The sequence below is a fragment of the Phyllobates terribilis genome, unplaced genomic scaffold, assembly GCF_046119375.1.
Source record: "Phyllobates terribilis strain yellow unplaced genomic scaffold, ASM4611937v1 Scaffold_13__5_contigs__length_258822181, whole genome shotgun sequence".
In the NCBI taxonomy this organism is placed as follows: Eukaryota; Metazoa; Chordata; class Amphibia; order Anura; family Dendrobatidae; genus Phyllobates; species Phyllobates terribilis.
In genome coordinates this window covers 240,799,138-240,812,652 of record NW_027362773.1, presented here as the reverse complement: position 1 = coordinate 240,812,652, position 13,515 = coordinate 240,799,138, and positions in this window count along the sequence as shown.

Genomic DNA, 13,515 nt, shown 5'->3' with positions numbered 1-13,515 from the left:
CTGGGCAGGGAATTTAGAAACCTTTGTTTCTTTCCTAATTTTTTGGTGCCAATTTTGCAGTAAAAAAAGAACAATGAGCAATGGACCGTATTAATGCGCTATAAGGTTTAGGTTCCCACAATGAGTTTTTGGGGAGTTTTTGATTCTGTGCATTTTTTTTGCTCAAAAAAACGCAGCAAAGTGAATGGGATGTATAGAAATAATGCTTTTTTTGTGCTGTCTAAACTGATGTGTGTTCGAAATCCGAAACAAGTCAATTTCTCTTGTGGGCATGCTGAGTTTTAGGAGCAAATTTTCCCCATAGAATTGCATTTGATTTGGAAAATTCACAGGTAAAAAATGTCTGCTGAAATGCACTAAAAACGTGCGTAATCCACAAATGGCTGTATCAATATGGTTTTATCAAAGCCGAATGCTATGAATTATCATAAACAGCAGCTTTAATCGAAACATGACATACCAACAAGAGACAAAAATTGCAGCGTCAAAAACGTGATAAAAACTCATGTAAAAAAAAACGCACGCAAGAAACCTAATTTAAATAATAGATGCGGAAATGGTGCGGAAATTCTACGGCATCAAAAATCCACCAAAAAGCTCAAAGCTACTTTCCAACCATAAGTTTTTGGTGAGTTTTTAATGCTGCATATTTTTGAAAAAAAATGCAAGTGACCCAATTTACTTAATGGGTGCAGAAAATCTGCAACATTGAAAACTCATCCAAAAGCTCATCGGGGGGGGAACGTAGCCCAAGGGTTAATAAGTGATAAAATCATTATTATTCCGGTATCTGTATTAAGTACACTTATATACTTGGGTTCTTCCATTCTCTTTTTATTTCTGTCCATTGAAGCAAGGTATCAGATTCTCCACAACATTACTTGTGTCTTTCAATTAAGAACTCACTTTCCAAAGCCCACCTCTCCCCTCTGAGTGTGTAATCCATTCTGCAGGGAAACATTACAATATAACTAATTCTTCTGTCATGTAATGAAATATTTATAGGTGTAGCCTGCAGGAATTTGCATAAGGATGGCTTGAGTTACACACACTGCAGGACATGTGAACCACTTCCACTGTGTTAACCCAAGTCTCTACACAGAAAGGCACAGTTATTTTGTGTTCACTTTATTCACCAAACAAAAGGCTCCTTTGGAACCCGGAGGAATATACGACACTTGTAAAAAAAAAAAGTTCTTTCCTTACGCTCAATACAGAACTGTAAATCCTTATTTATTAGTGTGATATATAACTGTCAGGTCTGAACTTCTAGGATGTTTTAACATGTTTCATTTATTTCACTATTATTAATAAATAAATACATTTACTAAATTGAAGATTCACTGCATGTTGGCAACATTCAGTGAATAGTCAGACCATGTTGGCACGTAGCATAAATGATGCATTTTTTTGTGTGCAGTAAATCCTCTACTTTTTAGGTCAATGACTTTTTGACGCTGCGTATTTTTGAAAAAAAAAGCAAGTAACCTATTTCACTTAATCGCTGCAGAAACGCGGCAGAAAATCAGCAACATCAAAAACTCACCAAAAAGTGGGAATGCAGCCTTAGGCTATGTTCACACACGTTGGGTTTTTGATGTGTTTTTTTCTGCAGTCAAAACCTGCTCTCTTGGCAGTAAAGAAGCAACGTCAAAAAAGCAGATTTTGCTGAGTTTTTGCTGTGTTTTTGCCGAGTTTTTGCTGAGTTTTTGCTGTGCTTTTGCTGAGTTTTTGCTGTGTTTTTGCCTTGTTTTTGCTGAGTTTTTGCTGTGTTTTTGCTGAGTTTTTGCTGTCTTTTTGCCTAGTTTATGCCTACTTTTTGCTGTGTTTTTTTTACTTTTTGTCAGGGTACATTTGTCTCTTGTGAAAGCTGATAAGGTTTAGTCCAAAAAAAATAACCTAATTCAACTTCAGCAAGTTTTGGCACCAAAAACACATCAAAACCTGGTACCTCCATTTTGCTGCGTTTTTACACTACTCATTACTTTCTATGGGTGAAAAACGCTGCAAAAATGCCGATGAAATGCTGAAAGAAGCAGTTTTCAAATTCAGTCAGGAAAAAAAAACAATCTGTGTGCATGAGATTTCTGAAGTCTCATAGCTTTTGCTGGTACTGTAAAACGCAGCTGAAAATTTGCATGAAAAATGCATTTAAAAAACGCAGCAAAAACGCAACGTGTGAACATAGCCTTACAGTGTTTAATCAAAGTGGATGCAATTTCTCAGAAACCCACTATATGTTTTAAGGCACTGTTAAACTGTATATTTTTGCTGAGTTTTTCTCCTACAGACTCAGGCTACGTTCCCGCGATTTGGTGCATTTTTGACTCTGTATTTTTCTGCTCTAAAAAAGCAGCATCTTACAGTTCCAGCAAACTGGAATTTAAAGACATTTCAAGCCCGTCGTCCTTTTTTTTGACGCTGCGTTTTTTAAATACGCCACATGTCAATTTCTATTGCAGTAAATATATAATTTAGTTGCGGATTTTTGCTTTGTTTCCACATTGTAAATGCACGTAATCAGTAATTTCTGCTGGAAATCGGATGAGACTTTCCCATTCAAGTCTATGGTGCACAAAAAAATTCAGACATCTCTGGAGCCAAAGTATAGGACCCGATATTTACGGATACATTGCAATTCTGTAATATAGGAAACTGTTAATGGTTCTGAATGATTAATAGCTGCTGCTGTAAAAAAATGGATTGTATACGGATGACAAGTGGGGAAAAAAGTAAGAGTTTTCGGAACAATGCCGATCTGCAGGGGCCGCAGGTTGTGGGGAGCGTTTTGTAGCCGCAGCCTTGGGCATCAGAAGAGCTGGTCCTGCTCCTGTTTTTCCGGTAAGTCCTAGACTTTTGCAAGAACACTGACTCTTTTACAGTCTGGTTTCACGGGACAGTCCCATAACATGTATGCCACCGGCTACTGGAGAAACGAATGAGGTCATATTCTACCCATAGATGTCAATGGAGTCTACGACGTAGATATACTCATCTGTGTCTATGGAGGATGGAAATGAATTAATGATGCCTCATTTGACACTTTCCTCAGTTATTTTACTAAATAAAGAATATCTAAGCCAGGATTACTGTTTCATATTGTCAATATTTCACAGCACGACCTAATGTAACCTTCTGATTAATACGATTTAGCAAAATTTCTGCTTTTAGGATTTTTTTTCTCTCATTATTTTCTGCATAAAAAATGACCAAAAACAGAAATGTAAAACAGCAAGTGTCCATTTTATATATGTATTTATAAAAAAAAATCAATTTGTATAATTTCAAACACTTTTTAAATATGTTTCATAAAAAAACTTGTTGTCAACACATCCCATTCATTTCTAAAGGACAAGTATATAAAAAAAGGAAACCAAAAACTCCACCATGACTTAAAGGTTTCGAACCATAGAAATATTTAGGTCTAATTTATCAGTTTTATTTAAAAAAAAAAAAAAAAAAAAAATATATATATATATATATATATATATAAATATATATATAAAATATAAAAAAAAATAAAATAAAATGTAAAATATATTATATATAAATATATATATAATATATATATATATATAAAAAATATATATATATTAGGGTACATTAATAAATATATATATATATATATATATATATATATATATATATATATAAAATATATAGATAAAAAAAAAATATATAATATATATAAAAAAATATAAAATACACTACCGTTCAAAAGTTTGGGGTCACCCAGACAATTTTGTGTTTTTCATGGAAACTCATACTTTTATTTATCAAATGAGTTGCAAAATGATTAGAAAATATAGTCCAGACATTGACAAGGTTAGAAATAATGATTTTTATTAGAAAGTATAATTTTCTCCTTCAAACTTTGCTTTCGTCAAAGAATGCTCCCTTTGCAGCAATTACAGAATTACAGACCTTTGTCATTCTAGCTGTTAATTTGCTGAGGTAATCTTGAGAAATTTCATCCCATGCTTCCTGAAGCCCCTCCCACAAGTTGGATTGGCTTGATGGGCACTTTTTGCATACCATACGTTCAAGCTGCTCCCACAACAGCTCAATGGGGTTGAGATCTGGTGACTGCGCTAGCCACCCCGTTACAGACAGAATACCAGCTGCCTGCTTCTTCCTCAATAGTTCATGCATAATTTGGAGGTGTGCTTTAGGTCATTGTCCTGTTGTAGGGTGAAATTGGCTCCAATCAAGCGCTGTCCACAGGGTATGGCATGGCATTGCAAAATGGAGTGATAGCCTTCCTTGTTCAAAATCCCATTTACCTTGTACAAATCTCCCACTTTACCAGCAACAAAGCAACCCCAGACCATCACATTACCTCCACCATGCTTGACCGATGGTGTCAGGTACTCTTCCAGCATCTTTTCAGTTGTTCTGCATCTCACAAATGTTCTTCTGTGTGATCCAAACACCTCAAACTTTGATTCGTCTGTCCATAAAACTTTTTTCCAATCTTCCTCTGTCCAATATCTGTGTTCTTTTGAACATATTAATCTTTTCCTTTTATTAGCCAGTCTCAGATATGGCTTTTTCTTTGCCACTTTGCCCTGAAGGCCAGCACCCCAGAGTTGCCTCTTCACTGTAGACGTTGACACTGGTGTTTGGCGTGTACTATTTAATGAAGCTGCCAGTTGAGGAGCTGTGAGGTGTATATTTCTCAAACTAGAGACTGTAATGTACTTGTCTTGTTGCTCAGTTGTGCAGCGTGGCCTCCCACTTCTCTTTCTACTCTGGTTAGAGCCTGTTTGTGCTCTCCTCTGAAGGGAATAGTACACACCGTTGTAGGAAATCTTCAGTTTCTTGGCAACTTCTCGCATGGAATAGCCTTCATTTCTAAGAACAAGAATAGACTGTCGAGCTTCACATGAAAGTTCTCTTTTTCTGGCCATTTTGAGAGTTTCATAGAACAAACAAATGTAATGCTCCAGATTCTCAACTAGCTCAAAGGAAGGTCAATTTTATAGCTTCTCAAATCAGCCAAACCGTTTTCAGCTGGGCTAACATACTTGTGCAAGGGTTTTCTAGGGTTTTCTAAACATCCATTAGCCTTCCTACACAGTTAGCAAATACAATGTACCATTAAAGCACTGGAGTGGTGGTTGTTGGAAACGGGCTTCTATATACCTATGTAGATATTGCAATAAAAACAAGACGTTTGCAGCTAGAATAGTCATTTACCACATTACCAATGTATAGAGTGTATTTCTGATTAATTTAATGTTAGCTTCATTGAAAAAAAAATTGCTTTTCTTTAAAAAATAATGGAATTTCTAAATGACCCCAAACTTTTGAACAGTAGTGTATATTATATATAAATATATATATAATATATAAAATATATATTAAAAAATATATAAAATATATATAAAAAAATAAATAAAATGAAAAATATATATATAAATACATATATATATTAATATACATATATATAATATATAAAAAAAAAATATATATATATATTTGTTGTGGTCATCATAAAATCCCAGCCCCCGAAGACTCCACTACCCCCCAGGAAACCAGCAATAGAGAAGATTGTGTCCTGTGTTTCTGTACTTTGCATAGACACAATGGAGATGTGAGAAGTTACTATTTACAGTCGGCTTCCATACATATAATAGGGCTCACAATGAGTAGTGAAAATCACACAATGCCTCCATGTGTGATTTATGTGCAGCTTTAATCTAACTTGTAGTTTCCATCATCTGCATAAAAATAAATTGCAGCAACTGGTGGCTCTGACATCTCGGTTATTTGTGTGCTGTTTATTTTCTCCACGCCCCGGTTACTTTCATTACTTACTCTTTGTCTTTTCAAAGTGGCTACATTTTATGCAGTTTTTATTTGCTCCTATTATGTATTTTCTGGATTATTTACACAATTTTCATACAATGTAATATTGTTTGCTCTATAAACTTCTAATGATGGTTTTAAATGCCGTTTTTTCATAAAAATAGAAGTTTTTCCCCCTTTTTGGACAATAAAGTTTCATCCAGATAACACTTTGAAGTGCATGTTGTTTTGTTGCAGTTTTAGCGTCAGCTGCATTTATTTTAATAAGATTCGTGCTCTGGATTCGGCCTCTTTTAACATTTTTTTTCTGCATAGACTTTTCTGTTGGACTTGAAGAACAACCAAAAAACAAAACTTCATGTATAAATGCAACAAATCTGGGAAAAGGGATCAAGTACGGATCCCCTTTATTGTATCGATTAGGCCTATTAGTGTTTATAGAAAAGCGAACACCTTCATTATTTATTCCACAACGGTTATAATAGCGGATCTAGTGTCTAAAGCCTCATTCACACGTCAGTGATTAAACATATGGGTGACAAAATGGTACCGGTGCCATCAGTGTTTTGCATCCGTGTGTCCTTCTTTACCATCAGTGTGTCATCTGTGTGTCCGTTGTTACCATCTTTGTCATCCGTGCATCTGATTTTACTATCAGTGTCATCCGTGCGTCTGATTTTACTATCAGTGTCATCCGTGTGTCCGTTTTTACCGTCAGTGTCACCTGTGTGTCCGTTGTTACCATCAGTGTCATCTGTGTGTCCATTTTTACCATCAGTGTGTCATCCGTGTGTCCGTTGTTACCATCAGTGTCATCTGTGTGTCTGTCTTTACCATCAGTGTGTCATCCGTGTGTCCATTTTTACCATCAGTGTCACCGGTGTGTCCGTTTTTACCGTCAGTGTCATCCGTGGGTCCGTTTTTATCATCAGTGTGTCATCCGTGTGTCCGTCTTTACCATCAGTGTGTCATCTGTGTGTCCGTTTTTACTGTCAGTGTCATCTGCGTGTCCATTCTTACCATCAGTGTGTCATCTGTGTGTCCATTTTTACCATCAGTGGGTCATCCGTGTGTCTGTCTTTACCATCAGTGTCATCCATGTGTCCGTTTTTACCGTCAGAGTGTTATCCGTGTGTCCGTCTTTACCATCAATGTTTCATCCGTGTGACCGTTTTTAGCATCAGTATAATCTGTGTGTCCGTTTTTACCATCAGTGTCATCTGTGTGTCTGTTTTTTACTATTTTACTGTTCTATGACACTTGCAAATGTGTGTTCCCTAAAAGGAGCAAGTGTCAGCAGATTTGTCTTATCTGGTGGAGTTACTCCTCTAGGATTGTTTATGGCAGTTTGTGCAAGAGGTGAGGGGATTGTCAGTTCAGTTGTTGCCTTAGGCACCGGAACAAAGAGATCAGCCTTGTTTGATTGGTCGTTATTAGTTACAGTAGAACATTACTCCGCTCTATAAGTACAATGTTAGCAGCTACACCACTAATTAATCAGACGAGTTTTAGGACTACTGGTGCCTCGAACATAAAATCTAAAATTTCAGATGTGACCCAATATATTATCCCTCCCCACCTCACCCTTAAGTTATTTTCTTAAGGTTAGGGTCACACAACAGTATTTTCTCTCATCAAGAATCAGAGTTTGATCAGAGTGTGATCAAATTTTCTCAAATGAAGAGAAGATAGAAAAAAAATTCTCCATTCTTGCAGTCCATAAAAATCAGACTGCATTCAGATGTCATCTGAGTGAAGTTCGATTTTTCCCACGGGCTCATTGACCTGCTTGACTAAGTGCGATCCGAATAGCAGATCATATTCAGCATGCTGCAATTTTTTCCTTGAACAGACAAGACCTGAGGAAAAAATTGGACATGTGTACAGTTCCATAGAATAACATTGAGTGTAATCCAATGTTTTGTCGGGTTGCACTTGGACCGAAAATACAGTTGTCTGCATGAACCCTAAGAGCGCATAAAAAATCTTCAGTTTTTCTCCAGAAAAAAACAAACATTTTTTTTCCTCTGTATTGTCATCAATGTATCCTCTGTTTTTATACTTCAGTAGTTATTAAAATGTACAAGACCAGCTTCAATTTCTAATGTTAAAAAATTCATATCTCTCCATAAAAATCATCTGCTATATGGTTGATCCATATAGGATCCATTTTTTTGTGCACTATTAGAATTGAACAGGTGAGTCTCATCCTAAGGGCTCGCTCACACTTGCGATTAATCGGACGAGTGAAATCTGATAGAAAATCAGATTGCACTCGGCCCAATGTTTAACTATGGGGCAGCTGACATCTGTGAATATTTTTTCATGCCGATTCGGCATATGAAAACAATCGCAGCATGGTGCGTTTTGCTGCTTATATCAGACAAAACTCACCAAGCAAGTCAATGGTGCGAGAAAAAAATCCTACGGCACTCGGACCATGTGAGTGCCATCCGATTTTTACGCCCCCATCTCTTAGAAAACCCGACATTTCATCTGCCGCGTACAGTAAATTCATAGCGTGAACAGTCTGAATAGAATAGATATATAGGTAGAAGAAAAAAATGGAGTGGGGTCCCCCGAATCTTTATTAACCAGCTGAGCGAAAGCAGACAGCTGTGGGCTGATATTAATAGCCTGGTAAGCTCCATGGGTATTACCCTCTTCCCAGGCTATAAACATCCGCCCACAGCTGTCCGCTTTCCCTCTGCTGGTTAATAATATTTCGGGGGATCCCACACCATTTTTATCAGAAACTTATTTATTTATTACTAAAATACATGTACAGTAAGCTACACACACAAAGCACTGATTATATATATCACTCACATCTATCTATCTATCTATCTATCTATCTATCTACAGTATCTAGCTATCTCTATCTATCCCATATCTATTTATTCCGTATCTATCTATCGATCACATAATCTATCTATCAGATAGATAGATAGATAGATAGATATGTATCTATCTATCTATCTACAGTATCTAGCTATCTCTATCTATCCCATATCTATCTATCCCATATCTATCTATCTATCTATCTATCTATCTATCTATGTATCACATATCTATCTATCTATCTATCTATCTATCTATCCCATATCTATCTATCACATATCTATCTATCTCATATCTATCTATCTATCTATCTATCCCATATCTATCTATCTATCTATCTATCTATCCCATATCTATCTATCTATCTATCTATCTATCCCATATCTATCTATCTATCTATCTATCTATCCCATTTCTATCTATCTATCTATCTATCCCACATCTATCTATCTATCTATCTATCTATCACATATCTATCTATCTATCTATCTATCTATCTATCTATCTATCCCATATTTATCTATCTATCTATCTACCTATCTATCACATATCTATCTATCTATCATATATCTTTCTATCTATCTATCTATCTATCTATCTATCTCTATCATCTAACATCTATCTATGTATCACATATATCTCTCTATCTATCAATCTATCTATCTGTCTATCTATCTATCTGTCCATTTATCTATCTATTATCTCTATCTATCTATCTATCTATCATCTATTTATCTATATATCTATCATCTATCTATCTATCTATCTATCTATCTATCTATCCCATATCTATCTATCTATCTATATATCTATCTATCACATATCTATCTATCTATCTATCTATCTATCTATCTATCTGTCCATCTATCTATCTATTATCTCTATCTATCTATCATCTATTTATCTATATATCTATCATCTATCTATCTATCTATCTATCTATCTATCTATCTATCTATCTATCTATCCATCTATCTAAAAATGGGATTGCACGAACATAGCCTCACTTGGGTCCATGAAGTTATGATATGGATTTTGGTTCATCCAGGTCCTCACAATGACAAGCTGGTGGTCACTGGTGAGCCAGTGGTGGTCACTGATGAGCGATTTAACCCTTTTCATAGCACATTTACAGCATAAATTAATATTCAGAAATGTTGCAGATTTTGTATTTGTAGCGCTAATAAATTTTCACTGCAGATTTTCTCTGTATCACGTGAGATTTTGTAAAATCTCATCCACAATGATGATACTGTGATATGTGGCATTTACATCAAGTGAGAATATATATTTGAGGACCTACTGTATATATTTCATAGTCCCAAGTACTGAATCATTAATTGCTTTATAATAGGATTATGGTAGTAAACATTTGCAGAATGTACATAATAAACCAATGCCATTACATACCATATATAGGACTGATTTTTTATCAAGTGCCATGAAATTCAGTTCAAGGAAAACCTGCTCTGTAAACCACACTGAGAAGCCACAACACAGACATTGTAATAGCTGAGGTTGTCGGATATTGGATAGGTGGCCAATATCAGCTGTGGACAACCCCTTTAAGAAACTGTAAGAAGCTGTAGGGTGATTGATGAATAAGGGGCTCCTGTGTAGATGTTGAGAAGATGGGAATTGAAGAGGGAGGATAATGAGTGGTCTGCTTCTACTCATTTTTGCCATCTCAGCAAGCCCATGAACCTGTATGATAATAACATGAGTAGATTATTACATAAATGATGAGATGCACGCTTCCTCTATTTGTATATAGTGCATACAGTACACTAAGCCAAAGCCAATGGTTGGAGATCCACTCCTGCACAGGGGCCCACCTAGGAATTAACCTGCTTCTCCGTGGGCCAGTCTGGCCCTGTGAGTTTGTGATGTTGTCGTAAGCTTGCATACATAATACGATTTGTCAGATCCTTTACTCTGTAGAAGAAAGGCCAAAGTATAACACAATCTAATAGCTAAAGACCTCATCAGTTCAAAGTCAGCTTAAACTGCTTTTTTTTTGGCAGGACAATTTAACCATGTCTTGAGTATCGGAGCCTCCAACTGTCCACCAACGAGTGAGGAGAAGAGAACAGTCCTTAGGTTTCGCTGTCAAAGGCACCTGGCAGGGGCTTAAGGCCTCTTCCTACTACATTAGATAAAAATTGGCTAAACCTCCAGATTTCAAACAGAACGGTCTACCATCTGATATGTATGGGAGTCTTCTATCTCTACTCCTAAAGATGTTGCTGGGGGGGGATTGGAACTTCAAAGTTCAATTCGATGGCCAAGGCTCTTGTTTTCAGGGGAAACACACCTTTGCCTGGGGAATCTGGAAGTGGCTTTCTCCTCTCTTCCTATGGAAAACAGACTTAACTCTCTGATGAACACTCATAAGTATAGAACAGTTGGGAGAGATAGCTGTTAGATGAACAAACGTTCATCAGAGAGCTATCCCATATTAATGACCAGCTTTGCTTACTTTGGCTGATTGTTCATGTGTGTAGGGGAGTTCTGGAAAATGGCTGTTAGTTCCCCCTCAACAAAAAATGTTTATTGGACAGCTACCTAAAGTATATGAACACCTTAGGAAACAAAACAAAAAGTTTTGCGTGCATCATGAGTTTTCCAAGGAATTTTTTTTTTTTTGGGAGCCAATCGGGCCTCTTTACAATGCAGAGGTGTTTAATTATAGTTTTTAAGGTTTAAGGTCCATCGAGTTCAACCTCTGTAGCTTGTCTCCTTGCGGAGAGCGACATGTCAAGCCTCGCATGCCAAGATGAGGAGACTTTTAAGCCTTGCAAGGCTCTTCTGGGAGATTAAATATACAAATTGTCTCTTCAGAGAGGAAGATGACTAGAACTCTAGTGCCACCAATAGGAAGTAGCAATCCTAAAAGTCAACATTAACCCTTTAACGAACCTCTGTAGCCTAAAATATTGATCCAGAAGAAGGCAAAAAAACATAGATCAGACACTAATCTAATATATATAATCGTCTTATCCCGTCTGTCTGTCTGTCCAGGAAATCCCGCATCGCTGATTGGTCCGGCCGCGGCCAATCAACGACGCGGGATTTCAGAACAAGATGGCGGCTGTTAGCGGCTTATCTGCCGCACGGAGGTACCCGCACAGGCAGCGCCGCTCCCCGGTCCTCACTAATACGGTTCGCTGACTGGTCGCGATGCAGCCGGGAGATGCTTGCAGCAGAAGTACCCCGACAGGCGGCGCCGCTGACTTCTATGCGGCTACCGTCGAGAGATCAGCGGCTAGGGCCAAATTTAAACACCACTCTGCTGATTAGTCGCGGCCGCCGGCCATGACTAATCAGCGATTTTGGCGCCAAATTTAAACACGCTCTCCGGTCCTCACTAACACGGTTCGCTGATTGGTTGCGGCCGCCGGCCTTGACCAATCAGCGATATTGCCGCCAAATTGAAATACTGCTCTGCTGATTGGTCGCGGCCGCTGGCCGCGACCAATCAGCGATGTTGGCGCCAAATTTAATCACCGCTCTGCTGATTGCGCCCAGTCGGCCGCATACATCTTCTAGAATACCCGATGAGAATTAGAATCGGGCCACCATCTAGTTTCTTCATATTAGGGGTAAAATTCCTTCCCAGCTCCACATACGGCAATCAGACTAGTTCCCTGGATCAATGTCCCATCACCTAATCTAGGTCCCTTTACCTGTGATATTATATTTTTCAAGAAAGACATTGATTACTTTCTTGAGTTATAGTAGTTAATCAACCATTACTTATTCTTTGCTTGCATAGTTTTTGAAGTTTAGCAAAAAATTGTACAATTGGGGGAATAGCATAAAATAATAAATGAATTATTAGTTACCTGATAACCCACCACCCCCCGGTGTTTCACTACTTAATCTGTGACATTGTTGCCCACTGGTCTCTGTTTGCTGTGCCACAGCCGCGGCCACATGGGTAGTCAAAGACGTCATTTCTGCAGCACCTTAAACACAGAGCATTGGGCAGCAGTGACATTATCAGGCAAATATTGAATCTTTACTATTTTAAATTCTTTCACCCCAATGGCCAATTTTTTTTCTGAAAGTGGAAAAACGTTTTAAGCTTTTGAGGAAGGCATGAAAAATAAATGTCCCTAAAACTGATTAAAAGCACATATAGACCTAAAAAGTAGTACAAATTACAAGCTACTAGGCATTCAATGAAAAACAAAAACATAAAAATATATATTTAAATGTATCAGTGCATATTTGGTAATAGTAAGTGATATTGCATATGATTTCTGCCATATGGAACACTTAATATACCAGATATATAACTAAGATCTACTGAAAATAAATGGAATAAGAACTCACCAACTCACCATAGTGCGGGCTGAGGTTTACAGTCTAATATTCGCAAACCACACAGGATTGTTTATGGATTTAGCTCATGGAATCAGAGCTGTACGGCCAAGTGTTCTGAGTACGAGCAGCCAGCCTGATTGAACGTGGCACGCAACAAATATTCCACTGTGAGCGATCCTTTACTCTTGTTGAGATTATTCTAGTCCTGGCAAAGATTTACAGAAAGCCATCACCGTGTTTATTGTGAATGGACTTGTCGAATATCCCCCAGTAAACCCAGACTGCACCAACGTAAGTAGTTTATTTCATTCAAACCTCAGAGATGACAATTGAATTCATTCTCTATTTTATACATCCTTGTTAAACCACTTTGAGGATCTCACCTCTGCCATGTTCTTTGCTTGTTGCATAGCCAGGAAGAGGTTAATTACGTTACGAGTGTATGATATTTTTTACACCGGGATACGACCTACTCTCAGGATTCTCCCAGACGTGATGTCCACTGCTATTTGAGTAACAGTATTTTTGCAGGAA